The following is a 27,273-nucleotide window of genomic DNA, read 5'->3' as shown; positions in this document are numbered from 1 at the left end:
TGGGGGAGTGAAAGGAAGACGATGCCATTTTCTAGTTAACTGGAGCATTTAAAGATTCACTATCCTATTCTTTGAGCCTAATTAAATCTATTAAATATGGTTGTGAGGCCAACATATTCAAGCTATGAAAAGTGATTAAGATTTTGTAGCTTTTAAACACAAACACTTTCAGACTTAAACACAAACACAAAGTAACTTAAATTTGTGATTAGGGGAAAAAAAAAAAAAAGAAAAAAAGAAGTGGAATTTTGTGCTCATTTTAAGTAACACTATAATCAACATCTCTTCATTGTGATCAGAATCTATATACAGTAGAACACAGAACTTGAAACCCACAAAAAACAAGCTGCATCTTGTATTTAGGAGATCATCAGCAGTAGAAGACATTTACAATGACTATAGCACCTGCTGGACTAGTCTTTTGACCTGTGGTTATTTTTCCTTTTTTTGCTGTTTGACTTCATCTGAACTCAATCTAACACTGTATTCATCTTTGACTACATATAAAGGAACACCCTTACTCGTCTGCTAGGTAATTGTGGCCTCAGAAACCCTGTTACCTAAACAAATACATTAAGTATATGTAAATACGGTATATACTATATTAAGTACAGTTTTTAATCCCACCTTAATAATACATATTATCTAAAAAATGGACATCTAAGAGGTTTTTCCCAGAGACACTTATTCAGTACATTAAGTTATTTAATGCAGAAGCATCCATGTGGATTGAAAAAACAACCAACCAACCAACCAACCAACAGTTAAAAACATCTGATATGAAGGTGACAGTCATTTCTTTATCAACTTTCTAGTTGACATCTGCTAGGTATTTTCTTCTGTTCACTAAATAGTGTAATTTGACTTGTCAAAACGTTGGTGATTTTAGTCTAATGTTAATTAAACATTTTTAACTTTTTTTTTTTTTTTTTAATATGAACATTAAGGTGGAACTATTGACAACCACCATATACATGTATGCTACACCAATTGCTTATTAACAGAGAGCCATAGTTAGATTACTTTTTCAAACAATGTATTACTTTGTTTCAGTAGAAACGTTGCTTTATCTGTGAATAAAAGTTAACATATCATGAATTATTTTTCTATGATTTTATGAATTATCTTGAAGCTTTTGCAACGTGACGTGAAGGTGTCCAACCATCTGGTGGATCATGTGGAGACATTCTCCGTTATGATTTGCTGTGCACTCCAGTATGTTATCTAAACGTAGAGAAGCTATAAGCACATATGAGTGTCTATATGTACAGCAATATACACATTAACCTGGCATGTTTAATAAATGACAAGTATCAGAAAGAAGATGATTTGAGGGGATGACATTACAGTTACGTATGTGGAGAATTTTTATTTTCAGGCTATACTAAACTTTAAATTCTGGTTTACTTTACACAACTGATTTTACATCACTGATCACATTCTAAACCACAAGTAATAGCTTTACTGTTTCAAATGACTTTCAGGATATAGGACTTGAGGAAACAGCTTGAAGCTGTGACAGGAGAGTGTCTGGCTGGGTGTCAGGAAAAGGTTCTTCACTAAGAGGGTGGTCGGGCACTGGAATAGGATCCCCAGGGCAGTGGTCACAGCACCAAGCCCGACAGAGTTCAGGAAGAGTTTGAAGAATGTTCTCAGACACATGGTCTAGATGTATGCTGGACATATAGTCCACAGGGATACTTGGACAAACATTGTCAAAAGCTTTGATGATGTACCAAAAGATGACAACAGCTGGCTTCCCTTGGAACACTCCTGATTATGTAATTTCATCACTTTTAAGGCTTACATTAACATATATTCAGCAAAGCTTTTGGCGATGTTTGTCAAAGTATCCCTCTGGACTATATGTCCAGTATACATCTAGACCAATAAATAAATACATGTACATAACACAGTGGGTGAACAATTGGCCGATGGATCAGGCTCAAAGTGTTATAGTACCATGGGGTTGTATCAGACTGGTGGCCAGTCACCAGTGGGGTTCCCCAGGGCTCCATTTTAGGGCCAGGTCTCTTTAATGTTTTCATAAATGACCCTGATGCAGGATTGGAAGGTATTCTAAGTAAGTTTGCAGATGATGCTAAATTGGTAGGGGCTGTTGACTCCCTTGAGAGTAGCAAGGCCTTGCAGAGATGTTTACAAATCAGAGGGCTGGGTAATCACTGATCATACGAAGTGCCAGATTCTAAACCTGGCATAGAGAAACCCTGGATATATGTACAGACTGGGGAATAAGAGGTTGGAGAACAGCTCCACAGAAATGGATCTGGACGTTTGGGTTGACAGCAAGTTGAACATGAGTCAACACTTTACCCTGGCAGCCAACAGTGCTAACCGCATTCTAGGGTACATCAGACACAACATGGCTTGCTGGTCGAGGATTGTCCCGCTCTGCTCTGTGCTGGTGCAGCTCCACCTCTAGCACTGTGTGCAGTTTGGGGTGCCACAATATAAGAAATACATAAAACTGTTAGAGAGTGTCCAAAGGAAGACAACAAAGATGGTGAAGGGACTGTAGGGCAAGACATATGAGGATGGGTTGACGTCCCTCGGTTTGTTCAGCCCAGAGCAGTGCAGGCTGATTGGAAGCCTCATGGCAGCCTGCAGCTTCCTGACGAGGAAGGCGGAGGGGCAGGCACTGAGCTCTTGGTGAGAGTGACAGGACCTGAGAGAATGGCATGGAGCTCAGGAAAGGCTCAGGTTCAGTATCAGGAAAAGATTCTTCAACAAGAGGGTACTGGAACAGACCCTAGGGAGCCTGTGGTCATGGCACAAAGTGGTCACGGCACCAAACCTGCCAGAAGTTAAGAAGCATTTGGACAGAACTGTCAGACACACTGTCTGATTTTTGGGTGGTCCTCTTTGGAGGCAGGAGTTGGACTTGAGGATCCGTGTGGATATTCTCTGTGGGGAGAATATCCTTCCAACTCAGGGTATTCTATGATTCTATGACTCTATGTTTTAGAAAGCAGAAAGAAACATTTGCATATTAACAAATTATATTCAGTGCTATTTATTCACCTATCTGGTGGATTTATTTTCTGCAGGAGAAAACACAATGAGTCTTCTTCTTGTTAGATTAATAAATAAGGGTGAAATTAAGGTCAGTGCATTAGAGTTCTTCTGCACTTAGAAAATGTTGCTTTAAAGAAATTCTACATCATCTTCAAAGAAATATGACAAACATCCGTCCCACACTACAAATGATAGTGGTTTTGCACAGATTCTGTTGATTCTCAGCTTTTCTGGGCCATGTGCCCAGAAAATACTGGTTTTCTTTCCCTAGGGATACACAGTGGTCTTTTGCAACAGGGAACAGAACTCTTCCTAACATCTAGACTTGGATACTGAGGCAGGGTTTGAATCTGCATTGCTTTTCCAGTTCAGCAAAATGTCCTAAATTTTATTTTCATTTGTATTCTATTACATCTGTCTAAGGTGTTTTATAAAACATAAATTAAGTTGCTTGCCTAACATGAGAATTAAAAATAAACAAATAAATAAATACATCCATGGCAAATGCTTCTTCTACTCCAAAAACTTAAGACTACTGATTAGATTGCAAAAGAGATACATGTAAAATCATGCTATCATTCCACTCTTATGTAATTCTCAGAGTCTGACTTGTATAACTGTGAAAGTTATCTAGAAAGGGTCAAACAATGCTCCTAAAATAAGCTAATGCCTCTGGCACTGCATGTACAAAAATAGTCAATTTTCTATATATAAAGCTGCTCTTGAGCTGCTCTTGTTTAACAGCAAGTGTTTTTCTTTGTTATAAAGTTACTTTTTAAAATACATATTTAAAAGAATGTGTTTTAAATTCACTGAAGGTGGATTGTTTCTTTTCTGAAAGATGATGAGTATGTCACATTTGGTACTTCCTCCATAGTCCTCTCTGTCCCTCCTGACTTTACTCTAGCACTCTTTCAAAGTCTTTACCTGCTAAACAGGTCTTTTAGCAACATCTTAGAAATATATCTGAATAAAAATTAAACCATTCATACTGCGCTTAAGTCAATAAACCCCTCTTTTCCTAATAATAATGAATTTCATGCTGTCAGTTGTCTGAGAGTAATCAATGCAATGATGAGGCATATTTATGTAATTGTAAGGTAGAGACAAAGCTTACAACTGATTTACACGTTTAAGTTATAGTGGTGTTGTGGTTTAACCCGGCGGGCAGCTAAACACCACACAGCTGTTCGCTCACTCTCCCCTTTCCCTCTCTGGGATGGGGGAGAGAAACAGGATAGTGAAGCCTGTGAGTTGAGATGAAGACAGTTTATTAAGACAGAATAATAATAATAATAATAATAATAATAATAATAATAACAACAGCAACAACAATGATGATGATGTTAATAGTACTGCTACTACGTGTACTACGTGTAATGATGTTAATAGTACTGCTACTATGCGTACGAAACAAGTGATGTACAATGCAATTGCTCACCACCTGCTGACTGATACCCAGCCTAACTCCGAGTAGTCTGGCCCCCCCACCCTGGGTAGCCACCCCTATATATTGTTTAGCATGACGCCAGATGGTATGGAATACCATCTAGTATGGCTAGTTTGGGTCAGCTGTTTTCTGGGTCTGTCCCCTCCCAGCTCTTGCTGCACCCCCAGCCTGCCCACTGGCAGGACAGAGTGTGAAGCTGAAACGTCCTTGGCTTGGTGTAAGCACTGCTCTGCAACAATTAAAACATCAGCATGTTATCAGCACTCTTCTCGTCCTAATCCAAAACATAGCACTCTACCAGCTCCTAGGAGGAAAAATAAATCTGTCCTAACTGAAACCACGACAGGTGGTTTTAGACCAGAATTGTTTGATTCACAGTACTTCTGTTGCTGCTGCAAACACAAGTACAATTAACAGTGACATCATTGAAACTTCTTCTTAATTAAGCACAGAATCACAGAATCACAGAATCACAGAATCACAGAATTTCTAGGTTGGAAGAGACCTCAAGATCATCGAGTCCAACCTCTGATCTAACACTAACAGTCCCCACTAAACCATATCCCTAAGCTCTACATCTAAACATCTTTTGAAGACTTCCAGGGATGGTGACTCCACCACTTCCCTGGGCAGCCTGTTCCAACGCCTCACAACCCTTTTAGTAAAGAAGTTCTTCCTAACATCTAACCTAAAACTCCCCTGGCTCAACTTAAGTCCATTCCCCCTCGTCCTGTCACCAGGCACGTGGGAGAACAGACCAACCCCCACCTCGCTACAGCCTCCCTTGAGGTACCTATAGAGAGCGATAAGGTCACCCCTGAGCCTCCTCTTCTCCAGGCTGAACAAGCCCAGCTCCCTCAGCCGCTCCTCGTAGGACTTGTTCTCCAGGCCCCTCACCAGCTTTGTCACCCTTCTCTGGACTCGCTCAAGCACCTCCATGTCCTTCTTGTAGCGAGGGGCCCAAAACTGAACACAGTACTCGAGGTGCAGCCTCACCAGAGCCAAGTACAGGGGGACAATTATTTCCCTAGATCTGCTGGCTACACTGCTCCTGATACAAACCAGCATGCTGTTGATCTTCTTGGCCACCTGAGCACACTGCTGGCTCATATTCAGCCGACTATCCACCATCACTCCCAGGTCCCTCTCTGCCTGGCAGCTCTCCAACCACTCCTCTCCCAGCCTCTAGCTCTGCTTGGGGTTATTGCACCCCAGGTGCAGGACCCGGCACTTGGCCTTGTTAAACTTCATGCAGTTGACCTCAGCCCATCGGTGCAGCCTATCCAGATCCTCCTGCAGAGCCTTCCTACCCTCAAGCAGATCGACACACGCACCTAACTTGGTGTCATCTGCAAACTTACTGAGGGTGCACTCAATGCCCTCGTCCAGATCATCGATGAAGATATTAAAGAGGACCGGCCCCAGCACCGAGCCCTGGGGAACGCCACTAGTGACTGGCCTCCAACTGGACTTGGCTCCATTCACCACGACTCTTTGGGCCCGGCTATCCAGCCAGTTTCTAACCCAACGAAGCGTGCGCCAATCCAAGCCAAGAGCAGCCAGTTTCTTGAGGAGAATGCTGTGGGAGACGGTGTCAAAAGCCTTGCTGAAGTCAAGGTAGACCACATCCACAGCCTTTCCCTCATCCACCCAGTGTGTCACTCTGTCATAGAAGGAGATCAGGTTCGTCAAGCAGGATCTGCCTTTCATAAACCCATGCTGACTGGGCCTGATCGCCTGCTTGCCCTGCAAGTGCTGCGTGATGACTCTCAGGAGGATCTGCTCCATGAGCTTCCCTGGCACTGAGGTCAAACTGACAGGCCTGAAAGCATAGACTTTAATATTTATAACAAACAAACCAGGTACTACTGGCCCTCTTGTCTTGGTACAAAGCTATGCTAAACCATGCTCAGCCAAGAGCAAAGTCATGAATATGCTGTGAGAAGTGCTATACATGAGATAGAGGATGTCATATACACCAGTGCTGATGTCTGTTTCTGTTTGAGGCTCAGACTTCTATTCCTGTCACTCTGCTTTCACAACACATTTCTGAGACAACTCCTTTCTTTGCTACTGGGCTACTGGGCAGTTTTCTTCAAAGAATACAGACTGGCAACAGCTAGAGAAGGTCAATCAGGATCCAATACAAATAGTTTGAAATAATTGTGATCATTATCATACCACTAGCCCAGCAATTTTTTCTGATTTTCATTCTTTTCTGAATAAAGTCAGCTACACTCAAGTAGTATTAAAAAAAAAAAAAAAAAAAAAAAAGACTATATCATGTTCACCTTTTTAGTTACCATAAACTTGTTTACAGGCGTAATCAATGGAAATTTGAAAAGGCCACACTGTCTTCTGTTTATTAAAAGGCTAGATAAAACATCTTTACCCTGCTCTTAAGTACAATGCAAAAAGTATATAGATGAAAAAGTCTGAGACTACCTTTTAAAGTTTCAAGCATATAGGCAAAATGCATTCTGGGTCTTAAAAGCCTGGCTCTGTACGGGCAGGGAAGTCATAATTGCCAGCGTACTAGGGATTATGTCCATCCTCATGCTCACATTTTCTCAATACTCCAAACTCAATGGAAGAATTCATAATATCTAAACCTAAACAGATACACTGAAGCATTGATGAAATGGAAGAGAATTCCTGACTACCTCTGTGAATATTCTGGTTTTTAATGCAGAATTGACCTGACTGAATTATACTTAGATTTTTGGCATATGGTATTTTCCTATAAGTTTTTTGTGCAAAGCCCAATTAAAAACAAAATTTTTTTCAATTAATTTTTTCCATCATGCATTTCTTTTACAACACAGGCAAATAAAGTCTAAATGTATTCACAGGCCTGAAACAGTTGAATTCTCTTTTCATAATGAGAGCTCAGAACAATTTCTCAGCTAATGGGTGAGCCTTTGTCCATACTGTCTCTGCTGCCAAGTGTCAGGTCAGATCAGTTGACATGAGACAATGGACAAGAAATGCATATTAGACACATTCCAAAGCTGACAGAGAAATACCTCAATGAGAGAGAACATTATCCTCTTGTTCTGAAATCCAAGGCTTATGCATTCTATCTTAGAAATGGGTAAGTTTCCCCTGCCACATACACATGGTCTAGAAACCAAATCAAGCAGACTCAGTGTGATTTCATATGGATTTTTTGGGTCCTAGCATTTACAGACTGCATCTCACTTCCTGTAATGAAGTCAATTAACCTGAGCAACACAGTTGAGCCAGTAGTAAAAAAAATAAAAAAGTTTAATAACCTTAATGCAATCTTATACTCACTAAAATTAGATGAAGGAGTCGAGATTATTTTCAGCTGAATGTTCAGCAAAGGGCTGTTGATACCAGGTTTAGAATGCATAGCAAATAATGGTTTCTGCAAATATTCCCTATGTAAATCTAGTCAATCGGTTAATTACTGCATATGCAGGAGATTCTATAATCTTACCCTTCTCTTCAGGTACTGATAGACTTACATCTCTCAGTGAGCAGTCTCTCTTATCACTGTATACGTTGCACGTGTTTTGAATATGGCTGATTGCCTAGAGATCAGCCCATTTGAAAAACTGCAGATGAAATAAACAGAGAGTAGAAAATTGCAAGAGTCGTGGAAGAAAAAAGAAGAGCATAAGAAGCTTCTTACCTTAGCTAAAATCATTTAGAATACACTGCAAATCCATCTGTAAAACACAACTAAATTTTGTAATCAGAATCAGTTTTACAAATCAAAAAAAAGTACTTCCAAAATATATGGGACAGCCTGAGCATTACTCAGTGTACCAAGTCAGCACAGGGAAATGTGTCTACAGAGACTGAACATAACCACTTAACTCCTATAAATTCTATGAACTCATACCGCTAAGCATCAAACTGAGGTAATCATACTTAATAGGTATTTTGTGCAAAAGGAGCTTGATGTTTCTGTGCTAAAGAGCATCAAAAAGCTTTTAAGAACTCTCTTTATATTTTATATATATATATATATGTATATATATATATATAAATAAGTTATTCTGCATCTTATTAGTTAGCTACTACCTTTTACATATCACAAGAGATAAGCTGTTAAGATCCAAAATGCTCCAGGGTTTCATTTCAGGTACTGGCTAAACCAAATCTGTAATCTCTAGCTATTTCAGGCATGTTATACCTATAACAGCAATATATTTGGGTAATTTGCATAAAAGACATGTACACTGAAATATTCAAGATATTGTAGTGAGGTCTATAAAGCACACATCATTCTAGAGCTTCTTGGAGATGTTAATCTTTGTTTAGGCATATTTTATGCACAGAATGAAATAATACCCTGCTTCCCAACTCCTCCCACTATTCAATGCAAATCCGGCATGAAACCTTCTGCCTTTGCTAGCCTGAGATTCTGAACCCAAATCCCTCTCCCAGGCAAAGCAACACAACATACACAATCTACCGTGTTTTACAAGTCGTTGTAGCAATGCTTAGTTCCTACAAATATGGAAGAAGATCTAAGCATTTAAGTCTGAAACTCTTAAATTGCAGAAAAATCTTACAGAAACTTATACATAACAATTAAACTTACTCTTTCATGAACAGTAGTAAACAGACTACCATACTTATCTTAAAAGCAATTAACTACTTTCCAGTAGTATAAGGAGTTGGCATATGACCATGAGGTAGCCATGACTTAGTGTCTTCAGTTAACCATTCCTTACATTCTCTTGGTTTAGACTAATGATGTGACTGGTCTGGAATTAAATTAATATTTACAGAGAGTATTCTCTTTTAAACACCTAAATTAATATTATTAAACTAATCATATATCAAGAAACATAGGTCAAACTATGAAGTAACAGGGTAGTCTGAAACTCCAGAATCTCCATGTAATTAATTTCTTTAAAATCTCATTTGAGAATCATCCATCTTCCCTGAATACAACAAAACTCCAAAGTAAGAAGGCATCCAATCGATGATCTGGATGAGGGGATCAGGTGCACCCTCAGTAAGTTTGCAGATGACACCAAGCTATGTGCGTGTGTCGATCTGCTTGAGGGCAGGAAGATTCTGCAGGAGGATCTGGATAGGCTGCACCGATGGGCTGAGGTCAAATGTATGAAGTTCAACAAGGCCAAGTGCCGGGTTCTCCACCTGGGGCGCAATAACCCCAAGCACAGCTAGAGGCTGGGAGATGAGTGGTTGGAAAGCTGCCTGGCGGAGAAGGACCTGGGAGTATTGGTGGATAGTCAGCAGTGAGCCAGCAGTGTGCTCAGGTGGCCAAGAAGATCAACAGCTTCCTGGCTTGTATCAGGAGCAGTGTAGCAAGCAGGGCTAGGGAGGTGATCGTCCCCCTGTACTCGGCTCTGGTGAGGCCGCACCTCGAGTACTGTGTTCAGTTTTGGGCCCCTCGCTACAAGAAGAACATCGAGGTGCTTGAGCGAGTCCAGAGAAGGGTGACAAAGCTGGTGAGGGGCCTGGAGAACAAGTCCTACGAGGAGCGGCTGAGGGAGCTGGGCTTGTTCAGCCTGGAGAAAAGGAGGCTCAGGTGCTACCTTATCACTCTTTATAAGTACGTTAAAGGAGGCTGTAGAGAGGTGGGGGTTGATCTATTCTCCCACGTGCCTGGTGACAGGACAAGGGGGAATGGGCTAAAGTTGTGCCAGGGATGTTTTAGGTTGGATATTAGGAAGAACTTCTTTACTGAGAGGGTTGTGAAGCCTTGGAATGGGCTGCCCAGGGAAGTGGTGGCGTCACCATCCCTGGAGGTCTTTAAAAGATGTTTAGATGTTGAACTTAGCAGTATGGTTTAGTGGAGGACTTGTCAGTGTTAGGTCAGAGGTTGGACTCGACGATCTTAAGGTCTCTTCCAACCTAGACAATTCTGTGATTCTGTGATCTGCAGTCCTTGATAAATGGATCAACAAAATCTCTTAGAGGCTTCTTTTTGGTTTCCACACTGCATGTCCTAAATAATTTTTGATATCTAATATTGTAGGATTTGTAGGATTTTTAATCTTGTAAATGTAGGATTTTCAAATGATTGGAGGTATTCTGGTAAGACTGAATTCTTAAATTTTAGACTTCTTCAGAACTCTATATTGGTTCTTTGTCTGATGACACTAATTAATTTTTCATCTTTTTACAGCTTTTTGAAACTCAGCATGTATTTTTGAAGGCCTTCAAAAAAAATAAAATAAAACACAACTGTTTAATTTTACTGGAGAAAAACAAACAAACAAACAAAAAACAGTTGAAGGAATTCAGAGGTCAGTTTTATAAACCATGATTACTCTCAAAAAAAGTGTTAAACATATCCTATTCATTTATTCACGGTTTGGTCCTGAAGTCAATATACACAGCAATAAAACCCATACTACTCTGTATTATGAAGAAAATACCAAGTACCATTTTTCAAGTTTCCTCCATTTAGTATCTAAGCACAGTAAGCATTTTATTAAGTCAATTCCCAACAACCAGTATCTTATATGAAGCACATTTGTCTAACACTCTCATAAAAAGGCTAAATGGGAATAAATCACTTTATGCAAAGTCACATTATTTTCCATTTTGCTTCTAAAAGCAAATATAAAACTGATGCCTGATACATGCATAGTCAAACAGTAAAGCAATTCCTATGCAAAACGCTATAATTTTTCAAAACTATATTGCATACAATTTTTGAAGTCACTACTGAAGGAGACCAGAAGCAGGGCAGGAATTGAGAGATACCTGCATTAGATGTTGATGATACTGTACAAAGAAGATTCCCATTTTGAATGGCATACCCCCTCAACTAAAACAAGATTAACTTAATTTCTGCAAAGAGTAAATTAAACACAATAAAATTAAACTATTTTTACTGGGATCATATGTTGATACATGGCAAAGAAGCATGGTCTAAGCATCCATAGCTTATCATTCTGCTCTTTAAGTCACTTGCTGTCCACCTTATTTTGTTAACTCCAGACATCCACTTCCTTCCACTTAAAGCTTTATTTGAAAAATCACACATCAGAGGGTTCCAGATAAATGCATCCGCTTTCCAGCTGAAGAACCGGGAAGGTTCTTAGCAGCGGTTTTTATAGGACTGCAGGTTCTTAGACTTGTATCTCAGAGAAAAATGGCAGAGCTGATACACACAAAGGGGCCACTGGTCTATCATTTATTTTTCTGTAACTATTGTTACTTCATTGTAAAATCATACAGCTTACTCTTTCACACCACCTTAAATATAAACCTGTTATGGCATACTCAGTTGACACAAGGAAAGGAGAAATAAAGGCCATATGCCCTAACTGAGATCAAAAAAGTATGTGGCTTATTTTAAAGAGGTTACAGCAGAATGCTATCAGTTTGATACCATTAACCGTCACAATGTCTGTTCCACAAAGAAAGTATCTTTAACTCTCATTGTCTCCAGCTGTTTTTGCAGATTTCTGATTTAAGTGTGGGGTAATCAAATACTGGCACTGAGCAGTATAGCCTACTGCTTTTACGTGTTTCATAGGCAACAGTTTCAGAGGAGTAACAAAAATTATTTATCTCCAGTTTTTATTGGCTGAAAGGTGGTACAGCGTGCAAGAAAGATAAGGATTAGTCATATGGGATCATAAGAAACAGAGAAAAGGAACATGAAGTGCAAAGCACTCTTTCCCCTTTTATGTTCTACAGAGAGGTGTTGCTGTTGGGAGTGTATCTATATGAGAAAACTCATACTTAGAAAAAAAAATATTGGTTTGAGAGCAAACACTGTGAAAGTACAATGGCAAAACCAACAATTTCAAAGAAAAGTAAAGTACCTGAAGGATCGTAAGCAATAGGAGTAAAGAACAAATGCCTAAGGGAAAACAAACAAACAAAAAGAACAAAAAGAACAGAAAATCATCTTCATTGTAAGTATCATTATTAGAAAATGATCTGTTTTTCACATAGTTATGCATTATCTTCAGAGATGCACTATAGTACACACTTCAAATTATTTTACATATTTGGCATATATATGTTAATATATAGTCACATAAGAAACACCTGACCAGGATCTTTCATATAACAGACATCTGGTTAAATAACATTTATTATTTTTTTTGACTTCCTAAAAAATATGCCAGTTTTTCTATACACAAGCAGCCAATGATGTTAAATGTATTTAGGCTGACTTTTAGAGCAAACATGACTAGATATTGTTAGCCATTTTCAAGCTATTAAGAAGGAAATAAAATTCTGCATTGAAATAAACCTCATATCTTTTCAGGGAGCTAAGAATGAACAATATACAATGTGAAAACCAGTATGTTGATCTGAAGTACAGCCTGAAGTCAGAAGACTCCATATGCTTTAATTTGTACAGAAAGGTTTAATTTTAGTGGTGGGGTAAGGACTTGTGCTAGATCACTTATTCATAGAACAGCTGCATTATGATTAATTGATGCTAACAGCATTTTTTTCCTGTCTTTTCCACTTTGCAGCTCCACAACAGTCTAAGCAAGTACAATTGCTGACTATCAGGGAATCACAGAATCATCTAGGTTGTAAGAGACCTCCAAGATCACCTAGTCCAACCTCTGACCTAACACTGACAAGTACTCCACTAAACCATATCACTAAACTCTACATCTAAATGTCTTTTAAAGACCTCCAGGGATGGTGACTCCACCACATCGGAATGGGCAGCCCATTCCAATGCCTAACAACCCTCTCAGTAAAGAAGCTCTTCCTAATATCCAACCTAAATCTACCTTGGCACAACTTTAGCCCCTTGTCCTGTCACCAGGCACGTGGGAGAATAGACCAACCTGCATTTCACTACAGCCTCCTTTAACGTACTTATAAAGAGCGATAAGGTCGCTCCTGAGCTTCCTTTTCTCCAGGCTGAACAATCCCAGTTCCCTCAGCCACTCCTTGGAGGACTTATTCTTCTGACCCCTCACCAGCTTTGTTGCCGTTCTCTGGACTTGCTTGAGCATCTCAATGTCTTTCTTGTAGTGAGGAGCCCAAAACTAAATCAATACTTATACTCCTTGGATCCTGCACCAAACCACTTATGAATGAAAATTTAGTTCAAAAAAAATCATTCACTTTCTAATTCTCAGCATCAGAAAACCTTGGGATACGATAAGGAACCTGAAAACAGGTTTCTCACGTGTTCAATCTGTTCTCTCCCAGTTTCTCACAAGCTTTAAAAATGAGAACTCAACAACTGCAAGGGCCTCTACAAATTCCAAATCTTCAAATTTGCCAAAAATTGTACTCACTGCCTCCTATCCCTTCCCTCTCCCTCCCACCCAAGGAAGCTGGTTTTGCATTAAAAAAAAATAGAATACATCCATGCAAAGTGTCTACTTTCAAAAACAGTCTGAAATCTCTGAAATCTCCTGATTTCTGGCTTTGGAATATCAAATGCTGGAAAATATTTGTCTTATTGTTTAACCATATACTACCAAATCTTGTGAAAATATGTAAGAAAGCATTTTTTTGTATAAACAGAAATATTCTAAAGAGCTGAAAACACTTCCACTAATATACCATAATAAATAAACTACTTTCACTAATACACCATAATAAATAAATACAGTTTCTGTAATCTAATTGCTTTTCACAAAGTATAAATGACAGATAAAAAACACACTGTACATATTTTAATATTCCCAGGAATGTATTCATGACACATCCATGAAGCAGTATTAATCAGGTCTTTCAGGATTCCTAAAGTTCAATTAAAATGCATTTACCTTCACCTCAATTTCCTACATTTTTTCCTATATGTAATATGAATGAGCAGAATTGCCTTTACCCTAAATGCAAAAGTATATTAGCTTTGTCACGTATGGTTGCTACTTAATTTAATTTTGCTTTGTGATACATTATTCAGTACAGATTTTCATCATGTTAAGAACTGTCCACAGTATTGAAGACTACAGAACACAGCTCACCTGCAGTGATTTGTGTCCTTAGTGTTCTCTATTACAGTGACCTAATCTCCTAATCTATTTAAATCACTGATACAATTTGCACCCTACAGTAAATGAAGAATGTGAAATTCAACTTCATTTAAATCACTGAAAAGCTAGAACACATTATAACATGATCTCAAACGTCTTCATATAATTGCCACAAATGCTTACTAAAATGATTGCTATTTCCTTGCACAGGAGAGAAAATATGAAAAAAGTTGCATTATAAAAATCTTTCAACATTTTATGCAAATACGAACACTTCAATAGAGAAGTGATTATGAGGTAGAGTAAATTGGATAGATGACTTCTACTTTTGATAATTCAGGATTTCTTATTAAACGAAGTGCAACTGGCATGAAAGGAATACTAATTTTCCAGATTTGAAAGCTGGTGTCCTGAAAAGACTCTGGTTTGATCTGGAAGGGAAAATCTTCCTATTACTAGTTTCTTATGGGTACTATGCAGTAAAAGATTAACTCTAAACCCCATTACATTTGTTGGAAAAAATCGTTTCCCAACTGTTTAGAAACTGCAATTATATTGAGTCTGCAAAATACAACACTGTTCCTCTGTATTTTATAGGCTACATCAGCAACGTAAAAGAAGCTTGCTTCCTAGACTCTATTAATCCAACATTTATTCTGCCCACGGCATGCAGAGTCATTTGTCCTTTTTCACACCAAATTAGCTTATCTAAGGAAATGCAGATGTAACAGAAATGGAAAAGAAATATTATCTGGAGCTCCCTCTTTATATTCATCACATCACCACCTTCCTGCAAAAATGCTTGCAAGATACCACAAAGGCAGGGTTTGACTCCAGTCAAAAAAACGGATTTTATAATTACAGGAAAGGAGAAAATCAGACTTTTGGAAAACCAACCTTAAAACTCACCTATGCAAAACACAGGATTGATCATTACAGTTTCAAGATAGCAAAGAAAAATAAAAACATAAAGAATCCAAGACGAAACATCCTGACCCCCTGTAAATGTAGTAGAGCTTACAAGAATGCAGTAGCTGCAATATTTAACACAGTTATGGAGACTTCAAAGAGCAGAGATGAAAAAAATTCTAACACTATACACTGTGTCTCAGTAACTCAGAAATTCAACTTGTTTCCATCATTGACCACCTTACACAGAAAGACAAGATTAATGTGTATGCTCAGTTTATGAATTAAGAATTCCACATACTTATATTTTCCAAAAAGCACAGTCCAATACTGTCAGCTCTATCTCCTCCACAGTATTTTCCATTTAGAAAAAAAAAAAAGCCTCATAATCTACAACAAGGTTAGGTAACAACACTGCCTAAAATATACAATTAATTATTAACTAAGGATTTCCCTCATCACAGTCAGATTGGTCTTTTTAATGAGTTTGCTTTCTTTGATATTAGGTCTTGAAGGAATTTAAAGTTGAAATAAACAGCAGTGTGGAGAGATGGGGACTGCTGCTCTCATTGCTCAACTTCTGTAAAAAGCTGTATTGCAATCTTTTCAGACAACAAGGTGAAAATGGAGTGCTTATTTTAGTAATTATTCTTAGTAATACAAGAATTAATATTGCTGTCAATATAAGGCAGGTAAAGAAGTCATTGTCTCATAGATGAGATAGGAGTTAGCCTTGCTGAAGAAAGACTGACTTGCTTATGAGTATTACTGCTGTAACATTATGGAAAGACTGGATTTTCATAATTCGGATGTCCTTTTCTCCTCCTGAGTTCTGTTTAACGCATTGTTAACAGGCATTTCCTTGTAAGACAGAGTAACTTCTTGTAAGACGCAGTCATTCCACTGTTGCTGAATGTTAAGTATGTGATATGCCTGGAGTCTGCATTTTCAATGAGAGCAAATGGAGTGTATAAACTAAGACATTACTGCAGCTCTTGATAAGAAGACTGCTAACCTGAGAGTTACTGTCAACATCTTGCCCTTTACTGCCTCTTCTGCAAAGGTTATTGACATCTCTTGGGACTTGTTTCAGTGCAGGTAAACTGCTCAGCAGTTTCTGTAAGCTTAGTCTTTTCTCTTTCAGTACTTTAGTACCTGAGGAAGTGACAGGAGAAAGAAACAGTAGAAGCAGCAAAGCTGAATTTTTACTTACAGCCACTAAAGAGCTACTCCTGACCATGAAAATTATGGAGAGAACAGGTTAGAAAAGTGAATGAGTCTCACTAGAAAGGCAGATATCTATTGAAAGTTTCAAAATCAGAGTTTTTTCATCTCTATATATAGTGCAATGGAAATAAAAGAAGTATCAATATTCAATGCATATAGTCAATATTAAGACTAATAAAGTAGTAAGTTTTTTGTTTTGTTTTGTTTTTAAGTCAAATTAATAAAAACTGTGAGAAAAGCCATTCAATCCCACAGATATTTCTGCTATATATTTTTGTTCTGCTAAATTCAGATAAATTATTTGATAAAAATGGTGTAAATTCAATACGCAAATCTAAAATTTTCAGACAGACGTTTGAATAAAAAGAAGCACATAATTTGTTTTTCTAACTCTTAGAAACAGGGATTGTTTGCCTCTGTTTCATGTCTGTGCTACTTCCACAGTCCTTGTAAGAGTAAGAGATCTAGATGGCGGTAAATTTTGCTCAGCTGCTGACATTTATGTTTATGGTATATGAATTGTATTCAACTATCTTGTGTTGTCATGCTATGAATAAACAATGACAACAAAAACTTATTTTAACACCTTCTTCCTTTGTCAATTACAATATAAATTTTCATGTATACTTTATGTTGAACTTTTATTACATTTCATTATCAAGTATTCATCCAAATACTTTTCTCTCCATATGACCATTTTTGAAATGACAAAACTTTTTAAGGTTAACATCACCACTTTTCTATTTCATCCTTATGTATTTTTAAATAACAGTAGCAACTCTGAAAAAGTTCATGTCACTGACAGAATGCTGTTATTTGGCAAGGAACAAAATCACTGTATAGTTTTTGACAAAAGAAGAAAATTAAAATTGGAAATTTAATTTAATTCCAATAACTAGGCACACCCTGTAACTGCGAGACCTCAAGACAGTCAAGTCAGATCTCTTTCCTACAGCACAAAATAGAGAAGAAAAAGAAGCACCTTAATGTTGCTTAAATGTAAAAAGTACTGTGGAATACCATATAATTTTGAGTTTACTGTCTCCAGTTTCTAGTGGAAACTATTGTAAAAACTCTCTAAAAATTAGTTTCCCTTTAATAAAGTATATTCAGTTTTGTTGAAAGTCTACAAAGTTCTAAAAAAATGCTCATTTATCCTATTAAATGCAGTTAAAATTCTAATTTTGTGATGCCTACTGGCAATTGCTAAGCTTTAATCTTACTGAACAACCACAGACCTACATAATGCCGAGGACAGAGTATTATACTTTGTCATGTTTTCATTTTTTTGCATAGTTTTCACCAAGGACATATTGCGTTCTTTATCACTGGAATGACTTCCTGCATAGAAATGCCACATACAGGGTCTGAGAAGCAAAATCACTTAGTTCCTTATGGCACAGAATGTACTGTTATTTACAGTGGTGATCTTACAAGGACCAAGGATTACACTACTTTCCTCATTATTTCCTGTTTTAGCACCATTAGTCATGCTGCAAGAAAAACTTCCTCTTTAGTTAATATTAGTTATATATTTAGTTAAATAAATAATTAAATTACTCTTTTCAAAGTTGACATAAAAGCTACATTCTTCTTGGGTACTCTGTCTTGTATCTCAGCACTGTAACTTCAGTACCATTTTCCCAGATTTGAAAAGAATAATGAATATATTTAAAGTCCTAACTTAAGCAGACAGAAATAAATTAAACACACTCTACTGTGTTTTCCTTGGAAGCTGATTTTAATGTAATCTAACCCTCTAATTCAGGATGTTTTTCTGTAACACATTAAGTAATTTGGTCATGTCTAGAGGTTACAATGAATCCAAAGTTTGTCATCAGGTAGTTTTTCATTTGCCTATATGCTACTTTCAGATCTTTTTCATTATGTCAGTCTACTGTAATGACTCCAAATGACAGGTTAGATTCATCTGAAAAGTTCCCAGCAAGCTTCTACACATGATTCCTGAAAGAAAATGACTATTTCTATTTTGTACCATTTTAAATTTAAACGCTTATCCAGTCCATCGAGTCTGTGCTGCAACTCAGTGAAACTCATTAATATCTTGTAAAATAATGTATTTATGTCATCCAGTACCCCTGTAAATAATGTTGAAGGCTGTTCTCACTTGACAGTTGATTTCATTTATGTGCGTCTATTTATAGCAAGGTCACTACAAACATTTTTGAATTCTACTGGTAATGTAAAAGGAATATCTGAACATACTTAAAGAAGCAATAAAATAAATAAATAAATAAATAAATAAATAAAGCAATGTAGGTCATTAAGTTTAGATTTTCCTAGAGAAGGATATACATGATTTTCAGCTTCATATAACAATGAAAGGCAATTTACCCCCTATCAGCAGTGTATAGGATTCTACTTTAAATTTGTACTCTGTGATCTGCTTCTTATGCAAACAGAGGACTGCAGTGCTCAGATTCTGTATTAACTGAAGATGTCAGTAAGAAGAAATAGTGGTAGTATACAAAAAACATTGCTACCTAGAGATCATGAATATGCAACCATAACATGACGTGTTTTCCAAGACCTGACCTGCAGGGAGCTTTATAGCATCGCTTTTACAGATACTTCATTCACTGGGAGATCACAATCCTTTAACTTGGCTAACAACTAAGAAGGCTGAAACCCGTAGGCTTAAATGGCAAAAGTGTCATTGCTGCAACAATTTACATTTATGAGTCTTGGAAAGAAAATGCTGCCTTCACACTATCAAGTATAAAAGGATCTAAGACAAACTATACTTCAGAGGTTTCTGAATGAAATCAAAGATCTGCACAAAGAATTGCTGAATCGATTAGACATTTTTTTCCTTGTGCCAGGCTGCATTTATTTTTTCAGATACAGGTAGGTGCTATACTGTACCAGAGAATCCACCTGGTGCAACAGACTCCAGGATGTTTCTGTGATCCAAATGAAGTCTTAGCACCAGCTGTGTTTGGTTCAGGTCCTACAAATTTACTGTAAAACATTTTGCCTTAAAATCCCAAAGTCCTGTACTCCAAAGAGCTAGAAGTGTTCTCTGCATTGAACACCAACATCTGCCACTAAAGCACAAACTAATTGTGTGAGTGATGAGCATGGGATCATATCAAGAGTCCTGGTTCAAGCCAGCGATTTGACCACATGATCTCTGGTCTGGCCAAAAGTCCCACTTTCTCTTTCCCATTACCTTTCCAGTATGTGCTGATACACATTTTGGACATATTAAGCAGTAAAAACCTAAAACATGTATATTTAAAAGTTCCAATCCCATACAGAAATTACAGTTTCTCTTCTCTTTCCCTTAAATTTGAAATATGGTAAAGTTTTAATTTGTTGAGATAGCAATTTTGTCTTTATGACTACTGCAAAATGTCTATTAATCCATCTACAAGCAACATTTATGTAAATTAGAACAATCTGCAACTGTCGATTTATATGGCCCTACAAAAAGTCTTGAAGGACAACCCATTATTTTATGTCTCTTTACTTGCCCACCTGTTCATGTACTCCTTCCTGCAGAGGAAGCTTAGTCTCTTTGATTGCTAGTGACAAAAGCTTTAATTCTCAAGGAAAAGTGAATATGACATGCACAACATTCATTTATTTGAATGTTCATGTGCATCATCTAGGTATTCTCTTTAATTAAGTAATGTCACTGCATTTTTTTGAAGTCTTTAATTTTCCTTCACAAATATTATGAAAATCTTGACTGAAAAGTGGTTATTTACATACACTCTGGTTTCACAGTAGCATACACTATGCAATACGGAAAGACTCAAAGTAAATAAATTGGACATCTTTTATTATTACTGGTTAATACTGAAATTTTACAAAAATAAATAAATAAATAAATAAATTGTATCTCTGATCTAAAATTGTTCCAGTTTCAGAAGTGTTCAGAAGAAAGAGGATTCAATTTAAATTTAGGCATTAATAATACATCTATGGTATGGTAAAGAGTTTCATTTTACAGCATGTTTTCGTTTTAAAAAAATGAATGTTCACAACATTGTAAGTGATTTAGAGATTATATTGCATATGCTCTTGCTGCTGCATCATGTTTCTATTCTAATTTTCACCCTTCAATAAGCAGAGGAAAAATGTCTACACGGAGACATTCAAAGACTCCAGAATATCCTCACAATATATACATATTCTTCAAAACATAATCCAGTAATATTTGCTTAAAAAACAAACAAACAAACAAACAAAAAACAGTGCTATGGGGAAGTGCATACAGCACAGGACAGACAGCAAGAGTAGTACCCAACAGATCTCTCTAAACTATGAAAAGCTGTGAACAATTAATTCTTAGTGACACTTTTCCTACTTACATTTACTGCTGATTTTGTATGGATTTGAATGCATTGGCTCTTACAAATTTGCATAAAACAAAACGGAAAGGTCCCTAATGGTGTCTTAGGCCTCCTTGTCACAGAGCAATTCAGTAAACCCACTAAATCTGTGTGCATTCTATAAGCAATAATTTCAGCACCAATTATCATATTACTTCCATTTTCTAAGAGAGCAGAAATGGCTATATCCTAAGATAAAAATGACACCATCAATTAATTGTAGCATTAATGCAGTAAATGATATGGTTTTTACTCTTGGTAACCACTATCCAAATAACCGGGCTAAGATATCCATACATGTATATTATCACCACATAAAATAAAGGAGAATAACTGCTTTGAAAAATACACACAATTTTCATTTCACATTTAGAAAAATACAATAATTTTATTTTAATTATTGTATCTGTACTGTAAGTCATGAATGTAGATCAGAAAGAGAGCAAGACTGATTTAAACAGTGCCTTTAATGATCCTTTTTTTTTTTTTCTTAAATAAACTTTCTGTATGTTCCTGTTCTCAAAGTAAGCTCTTTCCTAAATAGCACTCTATCCATGAGATTAGGTTTGAATTTTCATATTCTCTTGATTTCACTACCTCTAATGCTTTGATTAGAAACTGGGGGAACTCTTCATATAGAAGTGTAAACTATGCACTGTGATTACTGAAGCCAATCTGAAAAAACGTGAAAAGTTTGTTGTACTAGTACTGAAAAAGAAAATGGATGTGTATGGAAGTAAAGAAATTAGGTCTTTTCCAGGATTCTTTTTCAAAGAGGCTAACATTTTTATAAGAAATACGAAAATGACGAGTGACATTTTAGAGGGCTGACCACACTTAGACACCAGTTTTGAGAAACCCAAATTTATTTTTCAGTAAGTGCTGGGAAATAAGAAGAACAATGATAATCAAAACACCAAGTCTCAGTAATCTGAAGTTAACCAGAATAAAACAGAAAGCAGTTCTTCTGCACAGGAAATTTGGAGATCATTAATGTTACTCAAAGGTTAATGCAGACATTAAAAGTTCTTGCGCTACTTAGAGAGTATAATCATAGAATGGTTTGGGTTGGAAGGGACCTTAAAGATCATCTGGTTCCACCTCCTCCTGCCATGGGCAAGGACATCTCCCTGACCAGATTGCCCAAAGCCCCATGCAACCCAGCCTTGAACGCTTCCAGGGATGGGCATCCACAACTTCTCTGGGCAGCTTGTGACAGTGCCTCACCACCCTCAGAGTAAAGAATTTCTTTATATCTCATCTAAATTATACACTGACCTACATGTATACTAGACTTAGAATTTCAAATCGAAGATAATCAGAGGAAGTCAATATTATACAAAGCAACATCTGATCAGATACCCAAATACAAAGGATATTTAGAGTCTCATGTTCTTCACTAGAACGCCTTAAAAGAGTATGAAATTTCCCAAAGTTGGCAGCTGGACAGTGCTGTTATCAATCAGCTTCTGTTGGCTAGCCACATCTGTCCAGACTCATGGAAAAGCTTTAAGAGATGAAGAGCAGGTGAAATTAAATCTTGAATTAAGCCACATAATTCATCCTACCAGCTGCTGGAACAGGTCAAAATCATCCCATAGCCTTGTGGAGTGCCTTGAGGTACCATTCTGGGAAAGCACCCCTAAAAGCTCTCTGACTCTCTTTTCTTTAACTGCATTCTTCTTCCACACATCAAAAGGAGGCAACAGCCTGAGCTTCCAAAGTGAATATTTTTATAACATCCAGCATCTAGACATCATCATGACTCAGCTTTACTCCTTTAAAACTCAAAACATTGGTCATTTAATTCAATATAGATCTTCTCTCATCTCCAGTAATAACCTGTATCTGATTTGTTATTTAGAGAGGACTATTCAGTTATCTGAATAACAATCAGCTCTACAAAACAGATCAGTCTATTTTGAATGCACGCAACACTTAAACTCTCATTCTAGAATATAATTTTTAGCATAAAATTCCCAGGTGTGTGGTTCTATTAATGCTGACTTGTTTAATGCCTTAACAGTTTTTGTCATCTTAATGCTCAGTGGACTGCTTCTGTCCTTTCTTTACACTACCATGATATTTAGTCAAGAAGCAGTAGGACATGCCCTAAAACCTTAGGTAAGATATAAAATGAAATGGCCAGCAGCTTCTGTAAGCGCACACAGCCCTGTTGACAGGCAGCCCATTAGCAACAGGCTGTCCTTTTTTTACTGGCTGCAGTACTAGCTCCAAGGACCCCACTGCTCACAGAGCTTTATCTGAATGCACAATGCCAGCACAGACTGATCTCTTCAGGACTTAGACAAGTACCTGGAGAATTCTGCAATTAATATTAATTAAAAGGTATTACATACCTTTTGCCAGGAATACCTTTGAAACTATGAAATGTTCTTTGCTGTATCTGGGAAGGAGACAAACACTAAGGGGACTAGGAAGAAAGAAGAGGTGATTTGGTAACTGGGGCTATCTTAAACTGTGAAAAAGCAAAACCTTTTTGAAAGTAATTGAGCTAGTCATTAGCAGAATTTTAACTACAGCAATTTCAGAGATTTGTGACCAGTGCCTGAAAAAGCAAACAGCTTCAACACATTCCTCTGAATCTGTGAGATGCAGTCCTGCATTTGCATTCTGAGAGAGGAGCTTAATTATTATGAGTATCTTGTAATCAACAGTTTGCTACCACTCTGTCAAGCCGTGAAGGGCCAAGTTACATTTTAATCTCTTGGTTTGATTATAAGACATGCCTGAGTCCAGTTTAAAGAGGACACCCCTCCACCTGATTCTAGTCTATACTTATTCCTGCTGCAGCTGTGAAAAAGCACTTTATGATTCCTTGATGCAAAAATGCTGGAGAAACCATCAAAGTGGACCTTCTGTGGCCAAATTTACATAAAGTTCCATTTAAAAGTGAAAAACAAAACAAAAAGCAATTTGAATAAATTTCTGCATTTTAGTTTTTGCATTTCTGTTTTTTAATTTCTGCATTAAACGTTTTCTTTTTTTTTCTTTTTTTTTTTCTTGTTAGCAGCAAAGTTAAAATTTAACTTAGTTTTCTGTATTAAATTAATTGAACTAAGAACAAATGCATATAAGTATTTGTAACTTACAGAAAGATTCATAGCTTTTTGGAGTATTCATAAGAATTACAATATTTCTCACCAATGCTAAAAATACTGAGAACAGAGGTAGAACCAGATGGCTTCACAGGCAAGCAGAAATTTATGTATTGTACTGTATTGTATCAGAACAATGGTTCTGCGAATGGCCAATACCAGCTGCTTTAATGAAAAGTACAATAAACCCAACAGTAGGTTGTTGCTGCTTTTCTTGAATCAGAAACACCATGTAGCCAAGTAATTTTTATTTTCTCAGCAATTTCTCTGTAATAAACACATTCAGAAACTATAATAACTATTATAAATGGCTGTGCATTTGAGCAAGAAAATTTAATTATTCTTCAGTAATATTTCACATTAGGCTTAGAGATACTCTAATCATCACTAAATTGCAGAAAAAACGCACCCAAAGGACCCAGGCCTAGTGCCCACATTTTTCACATGATGCCACAAATCTCTTTGACTATTTAGTTTTTGTGAAAATGTGTTCCTTTACATACTTTTAAAGTATTTGGGGGTCACCAGGGAAAGATGAGAAAGCGAGGGAAAATGTCAGCTTTCCTCCATTATCTGGAAGCAAAACCATACATTACCACTGGCTAAGTAACCACCACATCGGGCAGAAGCACTGACAATTAAGAGTAGGAGTCAAGGATCAATAGCATTATTTTCCAAGGTGCCGAGCTAGGGAACCCTTCATCCACAGGAAAAAAAATGCTAACTATTTTTTTTTTCTAGAACTGAGGCTTTAAAAAAGACAAGACAGACACGAAACAGCCATTCTCTCTAAGAGGAAAAATCATCCTTTGTATCTTCAGGCTGTGTGGTCTCTATATAGTTCCATTTCAGAAGACCTGCGAGCAGCACCAGTTACTGCATGTCAGTATGAAAACCTGGAGGTGACAAGCAGGTGAGAGCAATAAAGACTGTGGCCAGTCTGGCGTTTATGCTGCTCCCCACAATTTCCCTGTTCTTTGCACACTCTGACTAGAGACCTGTCACCATCCTCTTCCTACCAATACCTTCTCCAAACCTAGGAAGACCCAGCAAACTGAATCCAGATTCCAAATTGCATCCATTTTTATATTACATTCTATTTTAAATAAGTCTCCCTCCCTGTGTCACTAACGTTTTTCACCACAACACACAACAGGATGTTCACAGACCCTGTAGCCCACCTGCTGAGATGATGTGTGTGCAAGGTCAGCTTGCTGCAGGCAGGCTCTCCAGAGGCTCTGCAGTACAGAAGCTCATCTTCCTCACCCTCAACAATTTCAACAGTTTTCTGGGTTTACCAAACCCACAGGAGAAAGGAAAGGAAAGGAAAGGAAAGGAAAGGAAAGGAAAGGAAAGGAAAGGAAAGGAAAGGAAAGGAAAGGAAAGGAAAGGAAAGGAAAGGAAAGGAAAGGAAAGGAAAGGAAAGGAAAGGAAAGGAAAGGAAAGGAAAGGAAAGGAAAGGAAAGGAAAGGAAAGGAAAGGAAAGGAAAGGAAAGGAAAGGAAAGGAAAGGAAAGGAAAGGAAAGGAAAGGAAAGGAAAGGAAAGGAAAGGAAAGGAAAGGAAAGGAAAGGAAAAGTTTCAATACCACTGAGCTCCCCAGCAGTCACAGTGTGAGCTGTATGATGACTGCTTTGTCAGCACTAAAGGAAGGTGCAAGCTAACTTTTAGCTGACAACTGATATTACCAAAACATTATCCATATTGGGTAAACAAACACTTAGGAGACACTTTTTCCAACCTACATTTAAGTTGTATATGGAAGGAAACAGAATGAACTACAGATATATTACATGTTTGTGCATGTATATACCATAGACCTTACCTCGTAAGCATTGCAGTACGAGTCCAGAATCTCCTTCCCTGCTCCTGAGGCATACACTCCAAGTGCAGTATGAAGGTGCTGTACCTGGCTGGTGCACAGCGTAAGAAAACCTGTTCATTAACTTCACTTCTTTGCCATTTTAACGCATTGCTTTTTCACTTTTACATAGTTGTTTGTTGTTTTTCTTTTCCTTATTTTACCATCATTCAGATTGCTAAAAATGGGAACTATACCACAAGACTGAAAAGATGCTTGTGTAGTGGGTTTAGGTGGCAAGGTTTTGATAGCAGGGCACCATAGGGGTGGCTTCTGTGAGAAGAATCTAAAAGCTGCCCTGTGTTATGTAAAAGGTCCCACTGCTGACCAGAGCCGAGCGAATAAGCTATGTCATTTGCACCTCTGTGAGAGCATATTTAAGAAAGGGAAAAAAAAAAAATAAATAACAAAAATGGCTACTTTACAGCAGCTGGGAGAGAGAGAGGAGTGAGAAACAGCCTTGCAGGTGCCAAGGTCAGTGAAGAAGGAGGGGGCAAGGTGCTCCAGGTGCCAGAACAGAAGTCCCCCGCGGCCTGTGGAGAGGCCCCTGGTAGAGCAGGCTGTCTCCCATGGAGCAAATTTCCACACTGCAGCCCATGGAGGAGCCCCCAGTGGAGCAGGTGGATTTGGCCTGGAGGAGGCTGCGGCCCATGCAGAGCCCCCGCAGGAGCAGGCCCCAGGCCGGAGCTGCAGCCCCTGGAGAGGAGCTCATGCGGGAGCAGAGGGTCTGGGGGGAGCTGCTGCCCACCCGTGGGGGACCCGTGCTGGAGCAGTTTGCTCCTGGGGGATGGATGGACCCCGTGGTACAGAGCCAGGTGGGAGCAGTTCCTGAAGAGCTGCTACCTGTGGGCAGCCCCCGCAGGCTCAATTCAGCAATGACTGCATCCCATGGGAGGGACCCCCACAGCACAGGGGACAAGAGGTGGAGACAAAGCGTTATAGACTGAACACAACCCCCGTTTCCCCGTTCCCCTGCACCGCTTGGGGGGAAGAGGTGGAAGAAGGTGGATGGTTTTTGGTTTTTGGTTTCTTTCCTTCGTTTCTCACTTCTCTAGCTTGTTAATAATGGGCAATAAATCTTACTGTCTCCCTACTCTGAGTTTATTTTGCCCATCACAGTAATTGTTGAGCAATCTCCCCATCCTTATCTCAACCCTTGAGCCCTTTGTGTTGTATTTTCTGCCCCTTCCCCTTTGAGGAGGGGGAAAGAGAGAGTGGCTGAGGTGCAGGTCGGCACCCACCCGAGTAACACCACTACAGCTTATAGCCACAAAAAGGCTTATATGCCTTCTTTCAGAGTCAGCCCAGAAGAAATACACACAACTTCACATAACTGGTGTGAAGAGCCTTACTCATTTTTAGAGGTGTTTCATTATTCAGACA

The 27,273-nt window shown here is 38.1% G+C and overlaps 1 protein-coding gene across 3 annotated transcripts in view; it reads right to left on the bottom strand.

Moving 5' to 3' along the window:
- Positions 1-27,273, bottom strand: part of LINGO2 (leucine rich repeat and Ig domain containing 2) — a 558,918-nt gene that overhangs the window by 405,908 nt on the left and 125,737 nt on the right. The window lies entirely within an intron of this gene.

Source organism: Aythya fuligula, chromosome Z, assembly GCF_009819795.1.
Source record: "Aythya fuligula isolate bAytFul2 chromosome Z, bAytFul2.pri, whole genome shotgun sequence".
In the NCBI taxonomy this organism is placed as follows: Eukaryota; Metazoa; Chordata; class Aves; order Anseriformes; family Anatidae; genus Aythya; species Aythya fuligula.
This window is presented reverse-complemented; position numbering and strand designations above follow the sequence as displayed.